A 16,603-nucleotide genomic window follows, 5' to 3' on the forward strand; every position below is an offset into this window, starting at 1 on the left:
GGGGGACTGGGCGGGCTGGGGGAGGGGCCGCTGGAGGGGGCCGATCGCTGCTCCTGGGGTCCACGAACGGCCCGCCCTGACCCCCCCGCCCGCGCCACTATTCCCACAAGCGGCCCAGCCCCGCACTTGAACCGAGTTCGCGCAGATCCACGGCCCCGCTCCTTGCTGCACTGCTAGGACCCTGGCGGCGCATCTTTAGTCCCAAGAACAACGCCTTCTTCTCCGAGCGCCCCCGCGCCGCACCCCTTCTACCAGACCTCCCCAGATTAAGAACCCAGGTGTGCAGGGCGGCGGTGGGGACCGTCAGGGAACCTGGGAGAGGACCCTGCGCCGGCATGCGATGCACCGCTGTCTCCCGCTGCGACTCGGGGCGCCCCACTCTGGGTAAGGAGGGGTGGGCACCTTCCGCGGGGCCCAGCGTGTTCTTCTGTAATCTCCAAACACTTGGGAGGCCAAAGCAAGAGGATCGCTAGTTCGAGCCCAAACTGGGCAAATCAGCAAGACCTGTTTTAAAATAAAAAATAAAAAAAAATAAGAAAGGGCTGGGGATGAGCTCAGTGCTAAGGCAATGGGTTCAATCCCCAGTACAGGAAGCGGCGCCCTGTAACTTTCTGATTTACCCCGGGGAGGAGAAAACGGTCTCAAATGTGTCCAAATCTGCACCGTACGGTCCTTGCTAATGCTAATGTTACGTGTAAAACCGTCCGGGCGGAGGACGGGCGCGTTTCAGTGTTCTGTTCGGATGCAGTGGTTACGCAAAGTGGGCGGGCGGCGCCGGCCTTGCAGCACCACCAGTTCGCACCCCTCGCACACCTGGAGCCGCTGCTCCGCTCTGCGATTTGACACCTCCGAACATCCAGTCCGCGGCGGGCGGTGCGCCCGGGACCGCGCCCTCCTCCGGGCACCCTGAAAACGCCGCTCCTCCCTAGCTAAGGCTTGCCCTCCACAAAAGCTTGTTCAGCGCTGCGTGCATCCCGATGGCCGTCCCGCCTGCCCTGCGCCCTGATTTCTCAGGATCATTCCTGAGGTTAAGGATAGCAAACTTGCTTTCTCTGATGAAGCATTCCGTAATTGTCCCTCAGGAACTGGCTTCCTAACCTTGTCTTTTTTACAGCTGGCTAACTCCCGGGTAACTGGAATTGCAAAACATCAAATTAACATAAATTCAGCCCTAAGGAGCACTTTGGATGCATCACAAGTATTTCCCTGAATGCCGCAGACCCTTGAGATCTGTGTACGCCTCTGCCAGGTACAGCGAAGTCTGTGAAGTCCCCGCAGGTGACAACAGGCAGACGCAGCCCGAGTGAACGTTTTCACAGGCTGGATGTGCAGAAACTGTGTCGTCTCATTTCAAAGCAACTGTGGAGCACAGAAGGCGGCTTAGGGGGCTTTAGCGCCTGGTGTTAAGGACGAGAAGTCGTTTGCTTTGTAGAAGAATTTTATTTGGTGTGGGGTAAGGGTCAGCAAAAAGAAGGTGGATGAGGTAAAGAAGTGTAACCACTTAATCTTTAAAAGTTAGAAATAAAAATTACTAGGACAGCAGAACGACATCAACTTTAACATCAGGATTTGCAAGTTGTTTACTTTTGAGAGTTTTTAGAATATAGTATTAAGCCTACATTTAACATTTTATAAAGAAAAGTGTACACAAGAAAAGAAATGATAATCCTACCAGTAAAATGATCCTTTTAACATTAGCATTGTTTAGTAGAACAGTTAGTGTACCCTGTAAGCTAAAATAAAATTGTTAGACTAAAGGACCTATGGAGGACTGCTGTCCTGTTGTATGTGTACTGTGCAAAGGTAGGTTGGGCTGAAGTCCACCAGCGCTGAGGTCACTAATCCCGTTAGGGGAGAGGAGACCAAAAGGGACTCTTGATAGGGAAGGATACCCTTTTAAATTGCCCTTTAATTGTCCACGCAGGAGTTTTTGATGATGATGATGATGATGATGATGATGATGATGAATGTCTTACAGGATAGCTGTATGAACTTGGTACTAAAGTTGTTCACTCTGCTGGAGTAATAGAAAGTAAACAAATAATTCCTTTAATGAAATAGGAAACTTTGGCTTAGCACACAGGAGAAATTAGTTTCTCTCATTCTACAGGCACTTATTTGCTGCTGTTAGTGCCACAAGCTCAGTTACAGGGGATTCAGCATGACTGACATTCTTCATGGGGCCAGAAAAGGGGGTCAGGACTAAGGGGACATGTCGTATTATTAATCCATTTCTGTCCAGGGTGAACCGGTCCCGAGAACGAGGTACCCACAGATGAACAGAAAAGTAAGAGAAACAAGAAAAACAAGAGAGGCATAATTCTGGGCTCAGGCTTACAGCCTCTTGGACTGTGGGCTCCATTACCAATTTCAGTAACTCTTTATTGAGAAAAAACAAAGGAAGCAGCTGGACAAATGGGAGAACATCAACAAAGACAATACAACTCAATTATCACACAAATAAGACTTAGTTAGCCATCATGTTATCATTCCTTCGGACATATCTCAGCAAAGCATTTAGTGTTGATCTTGTAGCTTTCCACAAGGACACAGGTTCTGCAATCTCTTCCTTTCCACCAATGCTTTTGCTAGACTTCCCCCAGAACCCAACAATCATGGCTTGGTCAGGCCTGAGGCAATACATTGAAAGAGTAACTAGAGAATGTCCTTCTCCACAGAGACAGGTGGAGCTGGGTAGTGGCTTGGCCCAGTGCCTGCTCACGTCAACTGATTTGAATAGGCTTTGACTCTTTTAAAAAGCTGTATGAAATCTGAGAACTATTTTCCCCTATTCCCTTACCCAAAACTATGAAAAGTGATTCATGATAATAGGAACCATGGACAATGAACCCTCCAGTCATAATATCAAAATGCATTCACATAATTTTGCTTAGCCTTGAAGGAAATATAAATTTAGCTCGTAAACCATGTGTGGTAAAATTACTGCATACAGATGAGAGGATCCCCAAGGCACCCCAAGATTTTGAGTGTAATACCCTTAGCCTGAATCTTGGGCACTCACCAGAACTCAACAAAGTGAACCCATCATGTCATTGGAGGTAGTTTATTTTAATTACTCATGTCTACCACAACCCTTATGCTGTGTATCCCTTCGTTTCTTCCATTGGACTGGAGGATTCCTGAGGGTAGGGCCATATCATACTGCATTCTATAGTTCCAGTACCAAAACAGTACCTGATACAAAGCCTATCTTGAAATGTCTGCTGAGAGAGGGGATATGGGTGCTGGCATTTCTTCTGGGAGATCTGAAAACTTTGAGCACCCTGTGAAATTTTTCATGAGAGTGCTTTTAACATGTATTTTTTCTGATTTCTTGACCATCACTTGAGTAATGCAGACATATCCCAGGGTTAGGAATACAATGGGGGGGCTGGGGATTTAGCTCAGCGGCAAAAGCGCCTGCCTGGCAAGTGCAAGGTCGTGAGTTCGGTTCCCGGTACCGGAGAAAAACCAAAAAAAAACAACAACAAAAAAAAGGAATACAATGGGACATATCCTCTGGGTTCTGAACTTATCCACTGACAGCTGGATTTCCCACCCAGAGCAGAATATCAATGTTTTGTTTATAGGCAATTAATGGACACCACTACAAAGCAGGACTTAAATTAACCAATTGGCTTTTTATGTTTACTTGTGAATCTGTCCAAAGCCTAGGCCACTTCTCTGGAAGTGGGCAACATGCTCATAGTAAGTGACCCTCTGTGAGTCACTAATCCCTACTAAAACTGTAATGGCAGACAAAGTTGGAAATCCTCAAAAGATAAGACAAGATCACAGCCAAGGACACCTGGATGATCTCAACTAGATAAAGACTATAGCCTCAGGCATCTCACTCCTGGGTGGGTTGACTTAATCCTTATTAAAGGTTAATTTAATACCTTACTTGGAGAAGTCCTTGAGTAATTCCACCCTTCTTCAGTACTCCCCTCTCTTCTTCTGATAACCAAATAAATATGGGCCACCCAGAGAAGGTCTTGGTCTTAGCCCTGAGAGAATCTCAAATTCTGTGAGAAGATTTTGATCCTTCTGGAGCCCTGAAATCACTCCATTTGCCTCTTTTTATTTAGCCTTCACTGTACATTTGTTTGGGAGATTGTGGACCTGATTAGTCCACAGTAACTGAGGGATATTATTAACCCAACAGGCCATTACTAGAAGAAATAGTAAAATTTTAGTTTTCTAGACAAATACAGTTACTAATGCTCATTTGGCTAATTTGCTACCTTTCTATGACCTCATAAACATATTGTTCTTCCTAAAAGGACATTGACAACAAAACTGTCCCTCTGACTATACAGACTTGCTATATTCACATTCATTAGATTGTAAATTACTGTCAGCAACCCAGCAGTGTAGACTGAGTTATTGTTACTTAATGTTAAAGAATGGGTGATGATGTTTTTTATATGATCTGTTGGTGGGAAAACAGGTCCAGAAGTCCATTTACCACATTCTTGGTTTGGTATTTTAATCCCTATGGCTGTATTAAAATATGCACTCTAAAAATGATCACAAAAATAGTACATGCATCGTGGACATTTAATGAGATATTTGCCCCAAACCAAGAAAATTTTCAGCAGTTACCAGTAGTATCCAACATTTGCAAAGATTTTGAGAGAACAAGATTTTAGCTCCTGCCCAATTTTGCTGCAACCTCTTTTGCCCATGGCAATAGTGACCACCATGTGCACCATGTACAGGGAGGGAGCAGCACCTCTGGGAAAGGGAGATGTTTCTGGTCACTTGCAGGGTGGAGGGAGGCCACACGTGAAGAATATGAAGGCTGGTCAAAGCATCTCAGGAGTGGGCCATGCTTTAGAAAGATGTTTTAACAGCATCACTTTTGAAGATTTACTGTACCCAGTATTTAACCTTGCTTTCTTATTAAGTGAGATCAGCCCACAGTTGACCCACAGTTAACACTGTTTATGATAGAACTGCAATTTAGGAGTTTCAGTGCAATTTCTCTCCAATTTGTAGCACTGCCTGACTTGATACAATGTGTGAGAGGGAAGAAAAGTATTAATTTGCCATGGAGTTTTCACCAGAGCACACACCTGAACTCAGGGCTAGCCTTTGACCTTAAAAGAGCAGCAGCATTGATGAAGGCCTATGAATTGAGAAAGTGCAGGCACTTGCCGTTATTTCCCACACTGTTTTGAAGTCGTATATCTAGAACTGCACACTAAAGTCTTTGCTGGTCTGCTTTGCTTATGTCTTCATTCCTTGTTGAGATTGGCCAGAAATCTTTGCACAAAATGAATCACTCTGTTTCTTACAGGGCCCAGCTTGGTTTATAAGTCTCTGGGGTTTCCTAACCATCCACAGTTGCACTGCATTTCTTAGGATTAAACTTTAGGAAATTTATAACTCTTTTTGGGGGGAGCCAAAAAAGAGTTATTTTCATTTCAACTATTTCATTTCTTCTATTTTCATTTCAACTCAACACACAGCTGCTTACTCGGATTTGTCCCTAGCGCAAGAGGAGAGACAGGAGAGTCACCCTGATGTTAATCCTTCATGAATGAGGGGGCTTCTTCGTGTGAGCACACGTCAAAGATGCGTGTCAGGCCCATTCTTTTCACATAAAAGCACTGCGTAGGGAAAAAACAGATCATGCTATTTGGCTTTGAAACTCTTGCACAAGCATCCTTAGGAAAAAGTGACATCCACAATTTGTCATTCCCCATGGAATTGGCCAAAGGCAGGGAGCCACACTCAGTCACAAAGGAAGTTGAGCAAAGGCTGAAGGAGTCCACAGTTCTGACTGCTCACCTACTGTGGAATTGGGAGCATTTGAGTGGATCTTTTTCACCAACAGATGGAAGAATGTCCTCAACTCTTTGATGAGCCTAAGATGCTGAAATCAGAAAAGCCTAAATCCTTTGGCTATAGCTGCTTTGCCAAATAAACATCCTAAGAATACTAAGAGTACTGGAGTTAGATTCTCTTCTCCCACGGATTAGGTGGTTCTTAAATGTCAACATATGAAAAGCCAAAGTGTCATATCACTGCTCTCTTTCTCACCTCAGTTAATCTTGACTCTCTAATCACTGTTGAAAGATGGTGTGGGCTCTGGTAGTGAAACTATTGCTTTATTACCCAGAATAGTATTTGCTGCTGGCCCCACTCCCCAGAAGGGGTCACTTCACCTTGCTGTACTCAGATATTGTCCTCTTGTCCTGCTCTAGCACAGCCATCCTGAAATCCACCTATGCATCATAGAAAGGGTTTATTTTGGCTCATAGTTTGTACCAGTTTCAGTTCATAGTCAGCTGGCTCCAGGGCAGGATAGAATGGTAGAGGAGAGCTGTTCATGCAAGGCAGGCAGTAAGCAGAGAGAGGCCGAGAGGAGATAAACCCTTCCAGGTTACCTTCAGTGAGCTGGCTCTTCCAATCAGACCCCACCTCCTAATAGCAAGTCAGCTATAAGCAGTGATCATCCAGTCACCTATGAGCACATGAAGTTCTTGGGGGACATCAAGATATAAAACACAACACCCAGATCCTCCCTTGTTCTTATGTGTCAGAGGACTTCCTGAAAAACCCATATCCAAGACCATCTCCTTGAGCTCTCCCTAACTCCTCTCTCCACCCAGCACTTTCTACTACTTCCACATGGCACTTATCTGTATGTATGGGAGAGGCACACATGGGACAAATCTGGTTCTCCTACCAACTTCTTGAGATCAAGAGCTATGTCTCATCCTCTTGAACTCTACAGCATCCTACCTGCTGCATAATGTAGGTCTCAGATGTCAGCAGGAAGAAGGTTCCCGCTGCCCTTCTCACCCATCAGCCTGGAGACTCAGATTAGTAGAGTCCTTACCCTATAGATGGTAAGCTTGTAGAAGACAATAGCCCAAAGATGAAGGAATTCAAAAGTTGCTCCAGGAGAAGTTAGTAAAGAATTTACAATTGCATTGTTTCTGTAGTGTTTCCACAGATACTTCAGCTATGAAAATAAAATAGATACAAGGAGCTTTGCCATTCTCTTAAGGGCCCTGTTTCTATCCAATCTAACTAGTCTTTTATGATAGGCAAGAAAAGTAGTCCCAAGGTGACTTTCTAAATCACTATGCACTTTGTTAAATTTTCTAGATAATTTTGGCACCAAAACAATGTGCAAAGGAGAAAAAAGTTCATAAAGGATAAACTATGAAAGTGGCTCATAAATAAATTAATGATACCATATATTTTTCTTTGTTGATATTAATTTTTAATGTTAAACAAATGCCTGAAAAAGATATAATTCCCCATTATAAAACATGCATTTTTATTGTGGTACATAATACAAAATTTACCACTTTATCATTTTTAAGTATAGAGGGGTATTAGGTACATTCATATTGTGTGCACCCATCACCACCCCCCACCTCCAGAACTTTCTCATTTTCCCAGATTGAAGCACCACCCTCACTAAACACTAACTGCCATTCTGTCTTTGCCCATCTTCTGGCAGCTTCCATTCTATTTTTCTTCTTTATGATTTGACTACTTGAAGTATGTTATACTTTATCTCTTAAATGTCCTACAAAGGCCCATGCATTAAAAGCTTACTCTGCACCCCGTGCTTTGGGGGTGGCAGAGCCTTTAAGAGTCAAGCCCTGGGGGAAGGTCTTCTGGTCACTGGGGGGTGTACCCTAGCAGGGGATAGTAGAGCCACAGCCCCTCCTTTACTCCTGGCCATGAGGTGAATGGCTTTTGTTCCTCACTGCTCCCCCACGATGTGACACCACATGCCCAAAGCAACAGGGACTGTCAGCCATCCCTGAATCCTCCAAAACTGTGATCCAAAATAACCCTTTTCTTTTTAAATTGATTATGATAAATGTGCTATTAAGTTTTCTGCTACTCTGACAAATTAACTGAGAAGAACAACTTAAAAGAGGACTGGTTTACTGGGGCCTAGTTTCAGAGTTTTCTATCCATTTGGCTCTGTTGCTTCTGGCCTGTGGTGAGGCAGAGCATTACAGCAAGGTGTGTGTGGCAGAGCAGAATGGCTCACTCCTGTAGACAGGAGAAGTGGAGAATGAGAATGGTCTAGGGACAATAGAGCCTCCTCCAGTGACCTGTGTCCTTCAACTAGGCCCCACTGCCTAAGGGTTCCACCACCTCCTAACAACAGCATAAGGGAACCGAGTCTTCAGCATGTGGTCTTCAAGGGGCATTTCTGATTCAAACCATAACAGTAATGCAAAACTAACAAAAGGTACTCCATGTAAGTGGAGGCATGCAGTCTCTGTCCTTTTGTGATGGCTTCTTTTAAGGTTCATCCGTGATGTAGCATGAGTCAGAATTTCCTCCTTTTTGAGGCCAAATAATATTCATTGTATGTAGATATTTCTGTTTAGACATGCCTTGGATGGTGGCTATTTTGGTTGCATCTACTTGTTGGTTATTATCAGTAGAGCTGCTGTAAATATTGGTGTACAAATACCTGATTCTCTGCTAGAAAATGTGATTTTTTTTTTTGTTTGTTTTGTTTTTGTTTTTGTTTTTGTTTTTTTCTCCGGTACCGGGAACCGAACTCACTACCTTGCGCTTGCCAGGCAGGCGCTTTTGCTGCTGAGCTAAATCCCCAGCCCGAAAATGTGATTTTTAATAGAGAAAAATATTAAATGGTAATGAAAGAGAGCTTTCTGATGAAGCACAGTTGCCACTGTGAAATAAAACCAAGATTATCTTTAAGGCATAGGCTATGGCTATTCTGAATGCAACTCACATACAATAGACACTTTCTAGAAGAAAAGTTAAAAAATAGTATTGTACATGCTTGCCAAGGTTCAAGATTACTCAGAAAGAAAATCCCATACAGCACAATGCCAGTCAATGCAAGTAATCAAGCAACTGCAGCCAAAAAAAAAAAAAAAAAGGTCGCCTTTCATCTGCACAGGCCAATTAACTAACACCTTGCTCATCTGATTCCATCACTACACGCCTTCCTCTAGCACAGCCTGTCTCCCTTTCCAACCCCACTCCAAGTTCTTTTCCTTCTGTCATGTCAGTTTTTTCCTTGTTCATTTGCTACTTTTGCCAAATGAACTTATCTTTTTTCTTTAAGAGAGTCCAGTTTTAAAGGAAAAGACTAGTTTAACTGTATGTAAGCTTCACATACCCCTTCCCATCAGGGTTGTAAGACTGTAAATTCCAACAAAGCATGGAAGGTGTTGCTTTTGAGGGTCCAGGCAAGAAAGTCAAAGAGCAGGTCCTGGCCTCCCAGCTTGTCTTGTTATGGTGCAACCCAAAAACCTATTTTTTTTTTTCACAATTTTTAGTGTGTTCAGTATTCCTGGGTTCTTACACTTTCAGCAATTCTCAAAGTTCAGTCACTTTTTGGTGCTGAACAATAGACTCTTTTTCATATGTAGATAATACACCATCTAATCTTGTTAAACAATAGAACTCCATAGTTCACTTACAATTCCTGTCCTTTCTTGGGGGTCAGTCTCAGACCAGAACAGACATACTGATGTGGTAGGGGAGGGGTGAGGCACTGTCTGTATCCTCTTTCTTTCCAATTTTAGGTCTTCAATCATTTTTGGATCTTTAATGTAGGTTGTTTAGAAGTAGCAGTAGTGGTAGGCATCCACATATTGTGCATGCTTTTTTCCTGTAACTAAATCAAATATTTTATTTGTATAAGTGAAGAAAACTAAAGAGTTCTTAAAATTGGGGGACTTTAAGGAGTTCTTCTAAAGCCTTTGCAGATGACTGTCATTCAAAATGAATAACAGTTGTCTCTATAAGTGCTTGTAGTAGCTTCTACAGTTTTATTTTTAAATTAAAGTTCATAGAATTGACTTTTGTGTGGCTGTGGATAGTTGCTGGTGATAAGACAAGAGAGACTCCATTTTTCTGTTTTTAACTCCATATTAAGAGAAGTCACTTAAAGTTCACTTAAACTATAGTTCACCCCAGTTGCTTTGGTTAGTTATGAACTCAGAACAGAGCAGAGTCACAAAATGGGAACAGAACAAACAGGACAAATTGGGAAGTGGACTAAAAGTTAAACTGCAATGGTCATTTGGAATTTGGTTGTCTGACCTTCTGGAAGAAGTAAACTTTGTGATAATTGTGTGACATTCTTATAAGATTCCTGAAAATGAGGTAATGTTTACTATAGAAGCCTAAAATGTATTTAAACTGAAGGTGAGAACCAGATGGGGTGGACATCTTCTCTGGCTTCTGGTTAGAGACTGTCAGTCAGCTCCAATAAAACTGTGTTTGTTCCTGCCTTTTCAGTTTTCTTGTGAGTGCCTTTCTCAATAGACTCGCTTGCCATACCAGTGGTAGAACACTTACGTAGTATGCACAAGGCCCTGAGTTCCATCCCTAACACTACTATACACAGCTAAGTTATTTAGAAATATTATAGGCAGTCAGACAGGGCCAGGCCCTTGGAAAAGCTCAGTACAGAAGACAACTGTGGCTGAAGGCCCATTTGTTGAAAGTCAGAGCTCAGGATAGAGGAAATGACTATATATATGTACTTTTCCTAGGAATGATCGGTAGTGACTGATATTCTAAATAGGCATCAGTCACCTTGGTTGGGGAGCCCAAACCTGCCTTCCAGGAAAAGTCCCTGCTTTGTCCATGTACACTTGCTACATGACTTTCTTCCCCATTTCATCCCCCATTTAATCAATGGTGAGCAAAGTGATTATACTTGTAATCTTATTGGTTGACCATAGTTTTGTCCCACCTCATGACCACCTCATGATTTCCCATTGGACCAATGTTACTCAAGTGACTATATTTGTAATACTATAGTTTTGTCCCACCTTAGACCCACCTTACCTCATGGTTTAGTTCTACAAAACTCCCCTGAGAAGTAGGGTCCCCAGTGACCCACTAGAGATTCCTTTTGTCTCTCTTAGACAGAAGCTTTCTTTCCCCAACAAATATAGTTTTTTTTTTTTCCCAAAAAAATGTTTTCTACTCATTGTCAGGCTCAACTCAGGCATGACTTTTGCAGCACTCAACCTGTTTGTCAGCAGCCACATTATTCTTAGAAAAAACTCTGCTCAGCACAGGCAATGTTGCCCTTGGCAAACAGAATGTAGAAGAGATAAGGTGGAGCATAGAATTTTCCAAGTGCCAGGACAGCTGATAAGATCCACACATTTCCGTTGGATGCACTGACGACTTTGACCCTTGAGGCCCCAGACACTCTGAAAACTTTCACCACTGATGTTTGTTCAGACCTTCTCACCTAATGAACTGTTATGGTTTGTGTCTAGATGGCCCCCCAAAGCCTCATGTCTTGGAGGGCAGGCTTTTTAGAGGCAGCTGAATCCAGAGTTTGTGATGGTTCATTGTCTAATGCTGGGGTTGGGCTGTGTGAGTAAAATACCGCCCTAGGGTAGGTAGCCTGCACACAATTTAAGGAAGGAGAAGAAGCTTGCTTCCCCATTTTTGCTTTTGTTGCTTTTGCTGTCTTCTGCCACCATGAACTCTTACCTCTCTGCCATATGCCATCCTGCCTTGGAGACAGCCAATTATGGACTGAAACCTCCACAAACTGTGAGCTAAATAAACCTTTTCTTCTTTAACTTTGTGTCTTGGTTACTTTTCTCTCATTGCTGGGACAAAATATCTGATGCCCAGAATTTAGGAAGGAAAGGTTTATTTTGCTTACAGTTTGTGGAGGTTTCAGCCCATACTTGGCAAGTTACAAGGCAGAGTGGCACATGGCAGAGGGCTACAGCTCATGGCAGCAGAACACAGCAAAAGCAACAAGCACAAAAAGGAGGAATGGCAGCAAGCAGCCTCTTCCTCTCCCTTACATATGCAAATTATCCATCCCAGGGTGGTGTAGCTCTCACACCCATAATCAATCAAACTCTAAAAACCTACCCCATGACCACATGAGGCTTTCAGGGGGACACCCAGACACAAACCATAACACTTTGGGTATGAGGTATTCTGTCTCAGTAATGAGAGAAAAGTAACTAAGACATGTTCCCTGCCTACTTTCAAGCCCTATCAAAAAAAGCCCACTTTTCTTTGTTCCAGATGAAGGATCTTTTCACCCTCCATCTGCCTGCAGCCAGGTATTAAATCTTATGTCTTATTGCCTTCACAAAAGCCTGTCAAGTGGTCTTTGCCTTGTGTCATCCATTACATTCTTAACTTATGTTGTTCCTTAGAATTCATTCTTCGATTCTGGGGAACGGGACTTGGCATATCAGACAGCTATCAAGTCAGGAATTGTAATATTTCCCTTATATTATTTGGATTATTTGGAGATCTTATATGGAGTGCTTTTGTGGGAGAGGACGCTCTGCAGCAGGGGTGTCTATCCTTACTCCCAGCAGCCCACTGCACACAGCTGTGCCCCCTCCTTGTTAGGTGACACTGCTGTATCATGTGCACATGTACATACTGGTAGGCTTGTTTGTAGGAACCCCATTGATACCACAAGGGAAAATGCCAACTAATTTATAGTCACTGCAGCTGTCGGGGAGACTGACCACCCCCTTCCACATTCTGTCAGGCAGCAGGTACATGACTAACTGAACCACAAGGAGCACCAATAGGTCAGGCTCTGGCTCCTGACTTTGCAAGAGCCACTGGCACCATACTGGGGAAAGGAAGGGGCAAGAACAGAGACCAGAGCTTGTGAGAGATGCTTCTAATGGGCTGGGACTTAATGCTGAGCTCAAGCCCTAACATGTGTGAGGCCCTGGGTTCATTCCCAACACAAGGCTTGTGTGTGGGGGTGGGAAGATGCTCCTGCAAGAGGATGTTTTCTACTGCATCAAAGGCTGAAGTGCTTCCAGGTTACCTTGGAACCAGTCAGGACACTGAAGTTTCACACTGTTTTGCATACACCAGAACACTGGAAAATATTAAAGTTCATCCCCAACAAAAGGCTCTTTTGTACAAGATGGAATGATCTTTTAGGGAGGGTTAAGTGAAGCTGGGGTAAAAGCAAAGGTGAGGTGAGGGTTAGATGTTCCCCTAAGCCAGTGCCCACTGGCCCTCCCACCAAGCAGCAATCACAGTCATACTGGAGATATTTTGTATTTTTGAATAAAGTTTATAATCCAATAGACACACAAAACAAACAAAAGACTTGTGTATACATTGCTCTGTGAATTATAACAGCATAGATTCATGTAACCAACACCACAATCAGAATACAGAATAGGTCTGTTTCCCAGAAAACTCCCGCAAGCTTCCTTTTTAGGTCATCCTTTCCCTCCTTATAGCTAACCCTTGCTTTAGCTCCATTCTATATGCTTTCTATACATTTGCTCTAATTAATCTCACAGTAGTATTTTCTACTACTTTGAGTTTGTAAACATTTTATCCATTCATTATCAAGGAGTATGCTGTTTTAATTCCTATTAGATGTTTTTAGGTCCCCACACTGGGCCCCACACAACTTGAAAAGAAAAAAATCCCAACAGACCCACCACTCTGTTCAGACAGGAAGCCCTCCACCCAGCCCAAGAGACCAAAATAACCCTATTTATCTGGTTAGTTCTCAGGCTTACAGGAAACCTGCAACTGTCATCCGCCACTTCCCACCAGGTACCTCCCCCCAGATACACCAAACCCACCAACAGCCTCTGTCATACTTAAAAATTTCCATCTCCCTCAGTGGGACCCCCTCCCCTGCTTAAACTCCCCTGTAAAAGCATACCCTTTTCCCTTTTGGCACCAATGGTTTTTTCACCTTTGGCCCAACTGCACAGAGACCCCCATGATAGGTGAAAATCCATGAAGTAGAGGCATTATATTTATTATATATATGTATTTATTTATTTATTTATGTTAAAGATAAAAGAATGAAAATAGCTTAACAAACACATATACATTTAGAAAATAACACAAAAACAATACGAGCAATACAGAATCTCAGACAAGGTGATAGGAAATTAACAACGGTTGTTGTATTACATATTGATATCCTCAATTTAGATACTCAGATAAACAAATATAGACATGTAAGATTGGTCATACACTTAAACATTAACTGCTCCTTTCAATAGAGCAATCAATTTTAAGGCTTTATAAACCCTTCCCACAATCCTACACACCTTCCCAGGGAGACCCTTCTTCCCAAAGCCTTGGTTTCCAGCTGGGGCAGTGCCTGGGGATGCCCAGGTGAATTGGCATCTCAGCTCCGAGGGCAGGAGGGGAGGAGGAGGCAGGTGGGGATGGAGGGTGGGAGCAGGCCAGGGAGTGGGGCATGCAAGACCCAGCCAAGCCCAGTGCCTGGCAGCACCACTCACCCCGCCCAGGCCAGCTCCTGCATGGGCAGGGGCTAGGGGCAGTGCCATGCACCCTCCTCACTGATAAGCAGAGCCCGCCTGGTGTGGCTCCACTTGCGAGGCCAGGTGGCTCTGCTGGGCTCAAGCTGGCAGTAGTGGTATACTGCATTTCCATTGTGTACAGTACAGTATTCATCTGCTGATGAATTACTTACTGTATAATATTTTATTTTGATTTAATATTCTTTTAATATGTTTGAATTAACATTTTTGTATTTTTATATTGTTTAAAATTTTTAGGTAAAAATAATTAAAATCAGAAATATTATATAAATACTTATATACTGCAAAATCCCACAGTTCAGTGAAAACTCCACAATACAGAATTAGATACATATTTTTATAAAACCCGTGATACAGTGAAGCCGGAATAAGTGAACTGAAATATAGTGAGGGATGACTGTATTGTTATTTGCTTCAACCCTGCTATTCTAGTGGTCTTGCTCATGCCTCAGGGTTTAGCCTGCCAGATGTCAGATACAACAAGTTTGTGTTCCCCAAAAATCAAAGAATGAATTATAAGGAACAATAGAGGTTAAGAATAGGAAATATTTATTGTGAGATGCAGCTACTGAGAGATGAGAAGGGTTCTGAATCAGTTGCCAATGAGCCCACATCTCAAAGGAGTTTTATAGAGCAAAATCACGAGGTGAGTACAACATGGAACAAAACTATGATCAACCAATAAGATTACAACTATAGCCACTTATGTAATGTTAATTCAATGGGGAAGCAAGTCATATGACAAATATATATGGAAAGAACCAAGACCTTTTTTGGGAGAGACAAATTAGGAGGTCCTGAGCACCCACTGAGTGGACGGACTGATGCCTATTTAGAATATCCATCATAATATATGGTTTTTCCCTCAGGGAAGGATTAGGTCTAGTCATTCCATTCTTATCTTAAGGCCTGGCCTTCAACAAATACACCTCCAGGCACAATTGTAATCTTTGGCACTGACTCCTTTGAGGGCCTAGCCCTGTCTGACTGCCTAGAATATTTCTACCTAACTTAGCTCTGACCTCTTTTTTTTTTTCTTTTTTTCCAGTGCCAGGAATCGAACTCTCGACCTCTCACTTGCCAGGCAGGCACTACACCGCTGAGCTAAATCCTCAGCCCCTACCTAATTTAGCTGTCTATAATAGTATGGGAATCTCACCCACAGCCTTCACACTGAGCTACATCTTCAGCCCTTTTTAAAGTTAATTAATTAATAATTAATTTATTGTTTATTAATCATTTCTTTATTGTGAGACAATCTCACTAAGTTGTCCACATTGGCCTCAAACTTCCAATCCTGTCTCAGTCTCTCAAGTAACTGGGATTACAGACAAATCCCAGCCCACCCATCTCATTTATAGTTTTCCAGTTTTGCTCCATTATAGTCATGAAATACACTTTGTAAAATTTCACTACTTTTAAATTCACTGATGCTTATTTTATGGCCAAACATAAAATTGTATGTCCTGGAGAATGCACTTGAGAAAAATGTGTATTCTGCTGTTAGTGGCTGAAGTCTCAATGTCTGTGAGGTCTTGTTGGATTATTATGATGTTCAAGTCTTCTCTTTCTTTGTAGATCTTCTATCTAGTTCTTCTGTCCATTATTGAATGTAGCTGTTGAGGTTTCCCACTATTACTATTGAATTATCTATTTTTCTGTTCAATTCTGTCAAGTTTTGCTTCATGAATTTTGAGGCTTTGCTGTTAAAGACACATATGTTCATAGTTACATCTTTGTGATAATTTATGCTGTTATCATTATACCATGTAATTTTTTTATTCCCTATAACAACTTGATTGTACAGTCTTTTTGTCTCATATTAACAGAGCCAATCTGTCTCTCTTTTGGGTATGGTTTGCATGGTACATATTTTCTATCCTTTTATTTCCCACCTCTTTATGTGTTTGCAACTCAAGTGCGTGTCTTTTAGATACATGTTATAGTTGGTTCATATTTATTTACCCATTCTTCCAGTCTCTGACTTTTGATAGCATGAGTAGTTCATTTACATTTAATGTAATTACTGATAGAGTAAGGTGTATGTCTGCCATTTAACTACTTGTTTTCTGTATATACAGGAGCTTCATTTTCTGTTTCCTTATTATTGCCTTTCTGTGTTAAACAGGAATTGTTTTAGTATACCAATTTAATTTCCTTGCTGTTTCTCTCCCCTCCCCATACATATTTGTGGGTGAATGTAGGGGGTGTATTTTTAAAGCTATGTTCTTAGTGAGTGTCCTGGGGATGACAAGTAATATCTTAACACCATCAATATTGTATTGATACAGGGG

Source organism: Chinchilla lanigera, unplaced genomic scaffold (assembly GCF_000276665.1).
Source record: "Chinchilla lanigera isolate Chin_1 unplaced genomic scaffold, ChiLan1.0 scaffold00001, whole genome shotgun sequence".
Taxonomy (NCBI): domain Eukaryota; kingdom Metazoa; phylum Chordata; class Mammalia; order Rodentia; family Chinchillidae; genus Chinchilla; species Chinchilla lanigera.